Genomic DNA, 12,739 nt, shown 5'->3' with positions numbered 1-12,739 from the left:
AGAAATCACTCACCTTCTGCATTGGTCTCACTGTAAGCTGCAGTGAACCAGGTGAATAGGGCCTGAAGTGAACCCCCAGCAAACTGCAGCAGCCCTACAGAACAAGGACCTGACCATTGCAAGAAAAACAAATAGAAAGCAACAACAACAGCATCAACAACAAAAAGAAAACTCCCCACAAAAACCCCATCCAAGGGTCAGCAGCCTCAAAGATTGATACTAGAAAAATTCATGAAGATGAGAAAGAATCAATGAAAAAATGCTGAAAACCAAAAAGGCCAGAGTGGCTCTTCTCTTCCAGATGATTGCAGTGCCTCTCCAGTAAGGGCACAGAACTGGACAGAGGATGAGATGGACAAATTGACAGAAGTAGGCTTCAGAAGGTGGCTAATAACAAACTCTGCTGAGCTAAAAGAGCATGTTCTAACCCAATGCAAAGAAGGTAAGAACATGACAAAAAAAATACAGGAACTGGTAACTAGAATAACCAATTCAGACAGAAACATAAATGACCTGATGGAGCTCACAGCACGAGAAGTTTGTGAAGCATACACAAGTATCAACAGCCAAATCAACCTAGCAGAAGAAAGGATATCAAAGTTTGAAGACCCTCTTGCTGAAATAAGGCATGCACACAAGATTAGAGAAAAAGAACGAAAAGGAATGAACAAAACCTCCAAGAAACATGGGACTATGTAAAAAGATCAAACCTACGATTGATTGGAGTTTCTGAAAAAGATAGGGAGAATGGAACCAAGCTGGAAAATACACTTCAGGATATCATCCAGGAGAACTTCCCCAACCTAGCAAGACAGGCCAACATCCAAATTCAGGAAATACAGAGAACACCACTAAGATACCTGACGAGAAGATCAACCCCAAGACACAAAATCATCAGATTCTCCAAGGTAGAAATGAAGGAAAAAATGTTAAAGGCAGTCAGAGAGAAAGGCAAGGTTATCTACAGAGGGAAGCCCATCACACTAACAGCAGACCTCATTCAGGAGGAAGTTGTTCAATTTCCATGTAGTTGTGTGGTTTTGAGTGAGTTTTTTTTTTTTTTTTTTGAGACAGAGTCTTGCTCTGTCGCCCAGGCTGGGGTGCAGTGGCCGGATCTCAGCTCACTGCAAGCTCCGCCTCCCGGGTTTAGACCATTCTCCTGCCTCAGCCTCCCGAGTAGCTGGGACTACAGGCGCCCGCCACCTCGCCCGGCTAGTTTTTTGTATTTTTTAGTAGAGACGGGGTTTCACCGTGTTAGCCAGGATGGTCTCGATCTCCTGACCTCGTGATCCGCCCGTCTCGGCCTCCCTAAGTGCTGGGATTACAGGCTTGAGCCACCGCGCCCGGCCTTGAGTGAGTTTTTTAATCTTGAATTCTAATTTGATTGCAATGTGGTCTGAGAAACTATTATTATTTCAGTTATTTTGCATTTGCTAGAGTGTTTTACTTCCAATTATGTGGCTGATTTTAGAATAAGTGCCCTGTGACACTAAGAAGAATGTATATTCTGTTGATTTGGGGTAGAGAGTTCTGTAGATGTCTCTCAGCTCCACTTGATCCAGAGCTGAGTTCAAGTCCCGAATATCCCTGATTAACATCGATGTGAAAGTGCTCAATAAAATATTGGCAAGCCAGATCTACCAGCACATCAAAAAGGTTATCCACCATGATCAAGTTGGCTTCATCTCTGGGACGCAAGGCTGGTTCAACATACATAAATCAATAAACATAATCCATCACATAAACAGAACCAATGACAAAAAGCACATGATCATCTCAATAGATGCAGAAAAGGCCTTGGATAAAATTCATCTTTTTCATGTTAAAAACTCTCAATAAACTAGGCATTGATGGAACATATCTCAAAATAACAAGAGCTATTTATGACAAACTCACAGCCAATAGCATATTAAATGGTCAAAAGGTGGAAGCATTCACTTTGAAAACTGGCACAAAAGAAGGATGCCCTCTCTCACCACTCCTATTCAACGTAGTATTGAAAGTTCTGGCCAGAGCAATCAGGCAAGAGAAAGAAATAAATGACATTCATATAAAAAGAGAGGAAGTCAAATTGTCTCTGTTTGCAGATGACGTGATTGTATATTTAGAAGACCCCATCATCTCAGCCCCAAAACTCCTTAAGCAGATAAGCAACTTCAGCAAAGTCTCAGGATACAAAATCAATGTGCAAAAATCACAAGCATTCCTATACACCAGTAATAAACAGAGAGCGAAATAATGAATGAACTTCCATTCACAATTGCTAAAAACAGAGTAAAATACCTAGGAATACAGCTGACAAGGGATGTGAAGGATGTCTTCAAGGAGAATTATAAACCACTGCTCAAGGAAATAAGAGAGGACACAAAGAAATGAAAAAATTCCATCCTCATAGAAAAAAAGAATCAATATCGTGAAAATGGCCATACTGCCTAAAGTAATTTATAGATTCAATGCTATTCCCATCAAACTACCACTGACATTCTTCACATAATTAGAAAAAACTACTTTAAATTTAATATAGAACCATAAAAGAGCCCATATAACCAAGACAATCCTAAGCAAAAAGAACAAAGCTGGAGGCATCATGCCTACCTAACTTCAAACTATATACTACAAGGCTACAGTAACCAAAACAATATGGTACTGGTAGCAAAACAGACATATAGACCAATGGAACAGAACAGAGACCTCAGAAATAACACCACACATCTACAACCATCTGATCTTTGACAAACCTGACAAAAACAAGCAATGGGGGAAATGATTCCCTATTCCATAAATGGTGCTGGGAAAACTGGCTAGCCATATGCAGAAAACTGAACTGGACCCCTTCCTTACACCGTATACAAAAATTAACTCAAGATGGATTAAAGACTTAAGTGTAAAACCCAAAACCATAAAAACCCTAGAAGAAAACCTAGGCAATACCATTCAGGACATGGGCATGAGCAAAGACTTCATGACGAAACTCCAAAAGCAATTGCAACGAAAGCCAAAATTGACAAATGGGATCTAATTAAACTAAAGAGCTTCTGCACAGCAAAAGAAACTATCATCAGTGTGAACAGGCAACGTACAGAATGGGAGAAATGTTTGCAATCTACCCATCTGACAAAGGTCTAATATCCAGAATCTACAAGGAACTTAAACAAATTTACAAGGAAACAACAACCCCATCAAAAAGTGGGTGAAGGATATGAACAGACACTTCTCAAAATAAGACATTTATGTGGCCAACAAACATAAGGAAAAAAGTTCAACATCACTAATCATTAGAGAAATGCAAATCAAAACTACAATGAAATAGCATTTCATGCCAGTCAAAATGGCGATTATTAAAAAGTCAAGAAACAACAGAAGCTGGTGAGGCTGTGGAGAAATAGGAACACTTTTACACTGTTGGTGGGAATGTAAATTAGTTCAACCACTGTGGAAGACAGTGTGGTGACTCTTCAAATATCTAGAACCAGAAATACTTATTGACCCAGCAATCCCATTACTGGGTATATACCCAAAGGAATATAAATCATTCTACTATAAAGACACATTCACACGTCTGTTTATTGCAACACTATTCACAATAGCAAAGACATGGAACCAACCCAAATGTCCATCAATGATAGACTGGATAAGAAAATGTGGCACATATACACCATGGAGTACTATGCAGCCGTGAAAAGAAATGAGATCGTGTCCTTTATGCAGGGACATGGATGAAACTGGAAGCCATCATCCTCAGCAAACTAACACAGGAACAGAAAAACAAATACTGCGTGTTCTCATTCATAAGTGGGAGTTGAACAATGAGAACACATAGACACAGGGAGGGGAGCATTACACATGGGGGCTTGTCAGGGGGTGGAGGCAAGGGGAGGGATAGCATTTGGACAAATAGCTAATGCATGCAGGCCTAAAACGTAAATGACGAGTTGACAGGTGCCAAAAACCACCATGACACACATATATCTATGTAACAAACCTACATGTTCTGCACTTGTATCCCGGAATTTAAAGTAAAATTTTTTAAAAAATGGTTGCTTTAAAGTGAAAGGCTTAAAAAGAATAATAAACTGAATGGATACAGAAATTTGGGAAAAGAGAATAGGAAAAATTGTAAAAGGTTATAAAAAGTTTGTGGAAAAGGTTTTAAAAAGTTCATGGTCAAAGCTTATGAGAATAGATGGATCTGTTTATAAGGTATTATTAAAATTATGTTTAATATTAACAATACACTGATACAAAGTAGAATTTCATTGTCTTGCTTGAACAATATAGTATTAATAAGAGATATAAGACTGGTGTTCATCTTTTGAATAAACTGTTAAAAATTTAAAAAGGAGAGAGAGAGATTCTTGTTTTGAATCTCCTCTCTTTCAAAGAGTAAAGGTTTATGCTTTTTGAAATACTTCAATTATCACTTTGGCTAAATAAATGATTATTATGACTTGTGATCTTATTTTTGATATCAAAGGTTTTAAGACTTTGATATTTGGCATACTTCCCAAAATCAAATTTCAAATTCTAAAATTAAGTATTTTCTATAAGGAATGTCTGATAGGTCAAGAGAAACATATTAGGCTTATTTGGCATGTTAAAATCACACAGGAAGCATTGTCAAATAAGAAATGGCATTTAACTTTCATTGACTAGAAGATGTGGGAAAAGGCAAAAAAAAAAAAAAAACCCCAAAACTTTCAGTCACATCTGTATAAATGTTATTAACATGTGTTCCAAAATCGTATATTCCTAAATTCTGACGTGTCTTTGTTATCAGTCATAATTATGATTATGGCAAATTTTGTAGGCCACAGAAGTAACCAAATTTTCTTGTTAACTGTGTGTTTAACCATGGCTACTCTAAGCCTTTTGTCATCCCCAGACAATTATTGTCTTTCTTTACTTCTCAAAAAGTGATGTACAATTCGCTACAGTCTAAAATTTTATTTTTCTTCAAGGAAATTCATGGAAAGGACACTGCCAAGTACTCTTGAATGCAGGTCTCCGATAACTTTGGAAATCACACCACTGGACTAACTAAAAACTTCCAGAACTCTTAAAAAAAAAACAAAAACAAAAACAAAAACTGATGGATTCATGAAGATTACAAACCCAACATCAAGCAGAACAAGAATTAATAACATAGGCCTAATCTGATAGAAGACTACAGTGATCTTTTATGACATTTTGTTTGAAACAATTCTGATTCTTTTTTCGTTTTGTTTTCCAGAGTCAAGAAAGACTTCATTTTTATTTTGAGCCATTTATGGTTACAGTGATTGGGAAAAGTGTACTTTTGTGAGAAAACTGAAATTCCAGGTATGTGGACAGGGATGAAGTGGGGGAGGTTCCCGCCTGCCGACCCGAGCGAGCGGGGAGTACTGACGGACTCATCGCTGCGGAACTGGCACTCAAATCCTTTGTTTGGGATGAGACAAGTTGTGAAACAAAACCCCATGCCTAAGCGACCCCATTTAGAGACTCCGCGGCGCGCACTGGGGACCTCACACGGTGCGCACCTCTTTGAAGCCTCTGGAAGCTGGGGCGCAAGGTCGGAAGGGGTTCGCAAACGCACTTCCGCCGGCGGCCGGGCAGGGCGCAGAAGAGCTAGTTAGAGCTGGGCTGCAGCGGCCACTCGGCCCAGGTAGTAGGACTGGCGGGAAGAGAGCAGGACGCCGCCGCCGGAGTCTCCCGGCTCAGCCAGGTGCAGGCGGGAGGAGCCCCGTGTTTGCTCATCCCCGCGCTGGAAGCGCCGTCCGGAGACACTGCACGGGGCGGACTGGTGGGCTTCCCGGCACTGGCACCGCCGGGTTGCCCTAGCTAACCGGAGCCCAGCTCCCCACGCGGCCCAGACGTTTCCCCAGACGTTGCGAAGTCCGACTCTGGTTCACAGACGCCGACCTGGTCGGTCTGTGCGGACCACCCTTTTCTCCAACGTGACCGCCGATTACTGGAATTTTTTTGGGATCTGTCAGGCCCTGATGGCTTAAGCAACATAGCCAGATCTTGTTGAGTCCGAGGCTCGTTATGGTTGTCCACTGATGATCTGCCATTTCGTTTATGTTACAGAGTAAACAGGGAAGGTGTTTGCAGTCTCGTTGGTTAACATGTATTTTGCCTTATTCTTTCAAAGATCTAAACTAGTGGAAGGCAACCTGTAGAACCCGCTTCCATGTCCTTTATCTTGAATGATTCCTGAAACAGCCTTTCTCCAAACCTGCTCCAGAAGCCCCTGAATTAATCCTTAGAGCCCAGGAAGTGAAGATATCTTTCAAAGATGCCGATTGGGTAACAGAAGTTAAGCACAGAGAAGGCAGTAGAGGGCCTTATTGCGTGGTCCTAAGTTCTGTGCCAAAAAACAGAGAAGTGTCCCTGAGCACCAGGTGTGGACTCCCCTGCCAGCCCCTGGATGACCAGGTCAGCGATAACTGCAGTCCTTTACTGAGGTCTTACTAAGTGCTAGGCACTGAGTCTAATGCTTTCCAGGCACTGCATCTAATGCTTTTTGTAATTTTTCTAAAACAACCCTATATTATCAGGTCTGTGGTTTAACCACATTGTACCAATACTATTTTTTGGCCTTGCAATTGTGCTATGGTTATGTAAGATGTTAATATAATAGGAAGCTGGGTGAAGGATATAGGGACTATTCTATACCTTTTTGGAAATTTTCTCTAAGTTTAAAATTAGTTCAAAATAAAAAGTTACAAACAAAATTAGAAGTTTGTTTTTAACAGCGGAAGGGGAATAGAAATTTAGAGAGATTAGGCCACTACACATAAGAGAATGTGACAAGATTTGCCCAGGACTTTTGGAATTCTCAGCCCATGCCCTTAACCACTGCCCACCATGTTAATCCTGGGTAACAGATAGGCCCTGCCTAAATCAGTTATTACTTGGAAAATTGGAAATGCCTATACCCACACAGCCTCCTAACTACGTTGGCATAATTTTACTATTCAACTGTCTTTACTAATGTGATACTACTATTGTACTGTCTTTATCAACATGACTTTAGTATTCCAGGACATTATTGCTGTAGGAGATAAAAATTGCAAATATTTTTGTTTCAAGAACTTCCCCCTCAAAAAATCTATTTAAATGAACATCACATTCTTCAACTTTAAATAATTAGCATCCAGACTTTTTGAAACCCTCACCTCAAAACCTTCATCTTAATGAATGTGTCCATCAACCTTAAATTATTGTATCACCATCCTTGCCCAGTCCTAATTCTGCTTTGAAAGATCAGCATTAAACCTTTCAAATCTTGTAAATATCCTGACTTTGCCTTCCTCCCTCAGAGATGCTACTAGGACTCTGTCAAGGTAGTGCTTTTTATCACCCACAAGAATAAACTTCATTTTGCCTTACCAACATTGTTTTGTTGTTACTTTTGGGAAACAAGCATCCAAAAATTTTCTCAGGACTGTGAAAACTGCTGTTTCTTGACAAACATTCCTTCTATTTGAGAAAAGGTTTGAACTGCTTTACACTTTTATTTTTTGAACTATAGTTTCTGTTACCTTAGGAGTGTGTCTTAACATAACACTTACAGCAGCAATCCTCTTAGCCCATTGGAGCTAGAATGCCCACTGTGTCCCTTTCATGGGCTCCTGAAGAGACAAAGCAGCTCTTTGAAGTAAACAACAAAGAAAGCCTTGCCATGGAGCAGGGATCCAGCCCAAAAAGGAGTAGCCCAAACAAACAGGAGTTGTTCTGCCACCACTTCTGACAGTTCTGATACAAGGAGACTCCTGGGCCCTGTGAGGCCTTGAGCCAGCTCTGGATGCTCTGCTGTGAGTGGTTAAGGCCTGAGATGCACACCAAGGAGCAGATGTTAGACTTGGTGCTTGAGCAGTTCCTGGCCATTCTGCCCATGGAGCTCCTGGCCTGGATGTATGAGCATCATCCAAAGAATGGAGAGGAGGCAGTGGCTTTGCTGGAGTTAAGAAAGGGTCCTATACACTTGGGTAGAACAGCCTGGAGAGGGTATCCAAGCTGGTCCTTTGTGGGATCTCTGGGGATCATGTACACTGTCGCCCCTTCAGATGCCCAAGTGAGCCTGCTAGTCCTCAGGTTTCAGCCCAGGTCCATGTGCAGGAAGTGCTTTCTTTTTTTCTTTTTCTTTTCTTTTCTTTTTTTTTTTTTGAGACAGAGTCTCACTTTGTCGCCCAGCCTGGAATGCGGTGGCACGATCTTGGCTCACTGCAACCTCCGCCTCCCAGGTTCAAGCAATTCTCCTGCCTCAGCCTCCCGAGTAGCTGGGACTACAGGCACATGCCACCATGCCCAGCTAATTTTTTTGTACTTTCAGTAGAGACGAGGTTTCGCCATGTTGGTCAGTCTGGTCTTGAACCCCTGACCTCAAATGATCCACCTGCCTCGGCCTCCCAAAGTGCTGGGATTACAGGCGTGAGCCACTGCACCTGGTCAGGAAGTGCTTTCTGAGACTTCAGTGCCTCTCAATCCTTCCGTGGAGACTCAGCTTAAAAGTGACTCTCAGGACTCTCAACAGCAAAAGGATTGTGGTTAGTGTTGACACTTGGGTCATATGGCTCCCCTGGAGACCTTAGAATCATCCATCATTTGGCAAATATATATTTACTTTTTATGTGCTAGGCACTGTGCAAGGCTCTAGGAATAGTGAACAAAGCAGACATGATCTTTGCTTTCATGGAGACAGTCTTGTTGACAGAGGTACTAAACACACAAATAAATACACTGTGACAGATTGTATATGGGGAGAGAGGGTAGTCAGGGAACGCCTCTTTGAGGAAGTAATATGGGAGCTGAATCTTAAAGGTGGTGTAGAAATTAGCTAAGTGAATAATAGAAAGGAAAGCATTCCAGACCAAAAGAGCATGTGCAAAAACTGGAGTGGGAAAGAAATTGGTGGGTTTGAGGAATTGAAAGAAAACCAGTGTGACTGCAGCATGGAGGCAGAGCCCCAGAGAAGAGGTGGTCAGGGACCAGGACATGAGAGCTTCGTGGCTCCTGTTAAGAAGAAAGAAAATGTCAGCTACTCAGCAGGCTGAGGAAGGAAGATCGCTTGAGTCCAAGTGTCTGAGACCAACCTGGGCAACACAGTGAGACTCCAGTCCCCCCACCAAAACTTCACTAAATATTTAGCTTTCACAGTGTGTAAAATCTAGCTCTGGTTTCTATGAGGGTCCCTGCCCTAAAGGAGTTGGGTACCAATAAAAAGATTGCCTCATTTGAGGCAATGAATGATTGCCAAATAAGAGATAACAGTTCTGAGAAGGGAGAAATCTGTCTTTTCAGGCCCTGATGGTAATGTTAGTGGAATGATTGGAATTTGAAGTGGATCATAAAGAACTGGTAACATTTCACTGGGCAGACAGTATCAGGAACGATATTCCTCATACTTACCCCTCTTCTAGCTCTCTGTCCCTCTATTATCTTCTTCTGTCACATTAAGACTTACAGTCATTCATCCCTTTTTTCCTCTCAATGTTTCTTTCCCTGTCCCATCAGACCCATGGTACATTTCGGATTTTTGCATCGGACCCATGGTACATTTTAGTTTTTTGCAAATATGGCCAACATTTTTCCACCCCACTGCCACATACTCACATGTACACACACACCTCCACCTTGTTGAGCTAGTCTTGTAAAATACCACCTCTGACCAAACCTTCTCCATTGTTCTGCCAACCCAATTCATAGCTATTCTTCAAGATTCAACTCAGTTGTCACCTTCTTTAGGAAGCCTTTCTTGATACCCCCCACATGTTTGAGTTATATGATGCATCTTATGCATACTTCTGTCATAGCATTAGCATACTGTATTAACTGCTTCACTTGTCTGAAGTTCTTGTGTATCCCCTGCAACTGATATGTAGAAAATGCTCAGTAAAGGTGAATGATGAAGTCTAAGCAGAGGAATACTGTGGAAAAGTACAAACAATGATAAGAGGATGTGAGTGTATCAGTTTGGCTGAGACAGAGTAGCCAATAGAGGAATAATGCTAACTAGGTGGTCTGGAACAAAATTGTAGACAGCCTATTTTTCTTTTCTTCTTGAGATGGGGGTTAATTTGAGCAGTTGGTTTGGCTCTGTGTCCCCACCCAAATCTCATCTCGAATTGTAATCCCATGTGTCCAGGGAGAAACCTGGTGGTAGATGACTGGATCATGGTGGCAGTTTCCCCCATGCTGTTCTCGTGATAGTGAGGGAGTTCTCATGAGATCTGATGGTTTTAAAAGTGGCAGTTTTCCCTGTGCACTTTCTCTTTCCTGCCACCTTGTGAAGAAGGTACTTGCTTCTCCTGAACCTTCCACAATGCTTCTCCTTAACCTTCCGCCATGATCGTAAGTTTCCTGAGGCCTTCCCAGGCAGGCAGAACTGAGTCAATTAAGCCTCTTTTGTTTATAAATTACCCAGTCTCAATCTTTATAGCAGTGTGAAAACCAACTATACAAGCAGGAACTAACATGTGCCCTATAAACTAGATATAAGCTGTATTGCAGAGGGAGGAGAAAAAGGACCACTTTAAAGACTGTTGCTATAGTTGCAACTCAACATTATGAGGGCCAACAGTAGCGCAGCTTCAGGTGGTGGATGGAGAGGGAGCGAGAGATTTAGCTAGATCACTTGTCCTAAAGCTCCAGAGCATACTGGAAAGAGGACAGAATGGCTCTTTCTGACACCTCTCCTGGCTTCAGTAAGGATCCAGGTATCAGGGTTGGAATCTTCCTATGTCTGATGGGTGGAAATGATGCTCACTTTCCCAATGGAAATGAAGAACATAATTTTTGGAACTAGTGTCATCTAAAAAATATGAGCTATGTTTTCTTCATAATGGTCTTCCTCATTATACCTAGGGAGGACTTTTAATGACTGTAGGATACATCTTACCTATAGGGGTATGTTTGTTCATTCTGGTATCATTGTGAAATGCATGTTTTCCAAATTTTCTAGTAAGAGCATTATTAGAAAATAAGGTGTTCTACATGCTAGGGTTTCCCTAAATAACTGAAGCTTGCCATTTGTTGGTCAAACTTTATTATTTAATGGTCATCTTACTAAGATGTATAACATATTCTTGGAGCAGGGTGAACACAAATGATCCTTTTCATGAAGATTTAAATTAATTACAATTAATTTAATTAATAATAAAACTATTGTTCATAATTTAGAAATTTTTATAAATTATGGACATGAGTGCTCACTCTGGCCTGCAAATCACTGCTGCCCTTAGAGGCTCTAGGTAGATAGGTCTATCAGATTTATCCTAAAATGGTATTAGACTGCCATATTAATAGATAGCAGATGTAGAATTTAAATAGCCTGTCTCCAGAGCCCATGTTCTTAACTCTATAGTAGAGATGGAATGTAAAAATGTGAGAGAGGTGAAGAGTTAGGAAAATGAAACTGGAAAGGTAGGCAGGGCAGTCTCACATCAGAGTGATGTGATTGTGCATCTGGATGACTTTAAAAATTTATCAGTGGCTGGGCCTCACCCTCAGAAAGTGGATTTTCTTTGGACTACAGTGGGGCCCAGGCATGGGCTTGCTTTTTCTTCTTAACTCTCCAGGTGTAGCTAGGGTCAAGAATCCCAGTTCTAGGATCATGAAGGGCTTGTATGCTCAACAGATGAGTTCTTTAATAGTAAATTAAATTTTTTGATAATTTTTATCAATTTCCGAGGTCACCATTCTTGTATACTAACACCTTTCCTCTGGGTTCACTCTTGTTGAAGTCTATCCTTTAAAAATTATTTTAGCTGGGCGTGGTGGCTCAAGCCTGTAATCCCAGCACTTTGGAGGCCAAGACGGGCGGATCACGAGGTCAGGAGATCAAGACCATCCTGGCTAACACGGTGAAACCCCGTCTCCACTAAAAAATACAAAAAACTAGCCGGGCGAGGTGGCGGGCGCCTGTAGTCCCAGCTACACAGGAGGCTGAGGCAGGAGAATGGCGTAAACCTGGGAGGTAGAGCTTGCAGTGAGCTGAGATTGTGCCACTGCACTCCAGCCCGGGCGACAGAGTGAGACTCTGTCTCAAAAAAAAAAAAAAAAAAAATTATTTTAGTGAGGTTCTTTGGGTGGTAGACTGAGCTTTTGCATGTTTGAAAGTTCTCTTATTTTACCCTTCCTTTGAAATCATGTAGCTGGGATAAAATTCTAAACTGACATTTTTTTTCCCTTAGCATTTTGAAGATACTATTAATACTTTACTCTCTTCTAGCTTCTATTGTTTGCTAGCAAAAAGCTACTAGTAGTCTGCCTTTTAAAAAAAAAAAAAAAGATTCCATTTTTTCTCTTTAGTAGCTTTTTAAATTTACTCTTAACTTTTATGCTCTGAGTTTCACTAAGTATGTCCAGTACGGTTTTATCTTTGTTCAGCTTGCTTGGCCTATAAATGCACACTTTTGCTCTAATACCCATGTTTTTCTTCAATCTGGGGAATTCTCAGCTATGAGTTCCTTAAATAAGCATCTTTTTTATTCCTTACATTATCGTCTGCTGGGGCTTCCAACATGTACTCATTAAAACCACTTACCAATCATCGATTCCACTTAACTGCTTTTTCACGTTTTATGTCTTTGTCTCTGTGGTACATCCTAGTGGATTCCTCTTCTACTATCTTCCAGTTTATTCTCCCTTTGACTGTCTTCAGCTTATCCATTCCACTGAAGATTTTATTTCAAAAACTATTACTTCTAAAATTTCTATTCAGTTTTCATAGCAATTATCCTTGTTCTGCTTATTT

This window comes from Macaca mulatta, chromosome 4 (genome assembly GCF_049350105.2).
Source record: "Macaca mulatta isolate MMU2019108-1 chromosome 4, T2T-MMU8v2.0, whole genome shotgun sequence".
Classification (NCBI taxonomy): Eukaryota; Metazoa; Chordata; class Mammalia; order Primates; family Cercopithecidae; genus Macaca; species Macaca mulatta.
The sequence above is the reverse complement of the archived record's forward strand: the minus strand, read 5'-3'. Positions refer to the sequence as shown.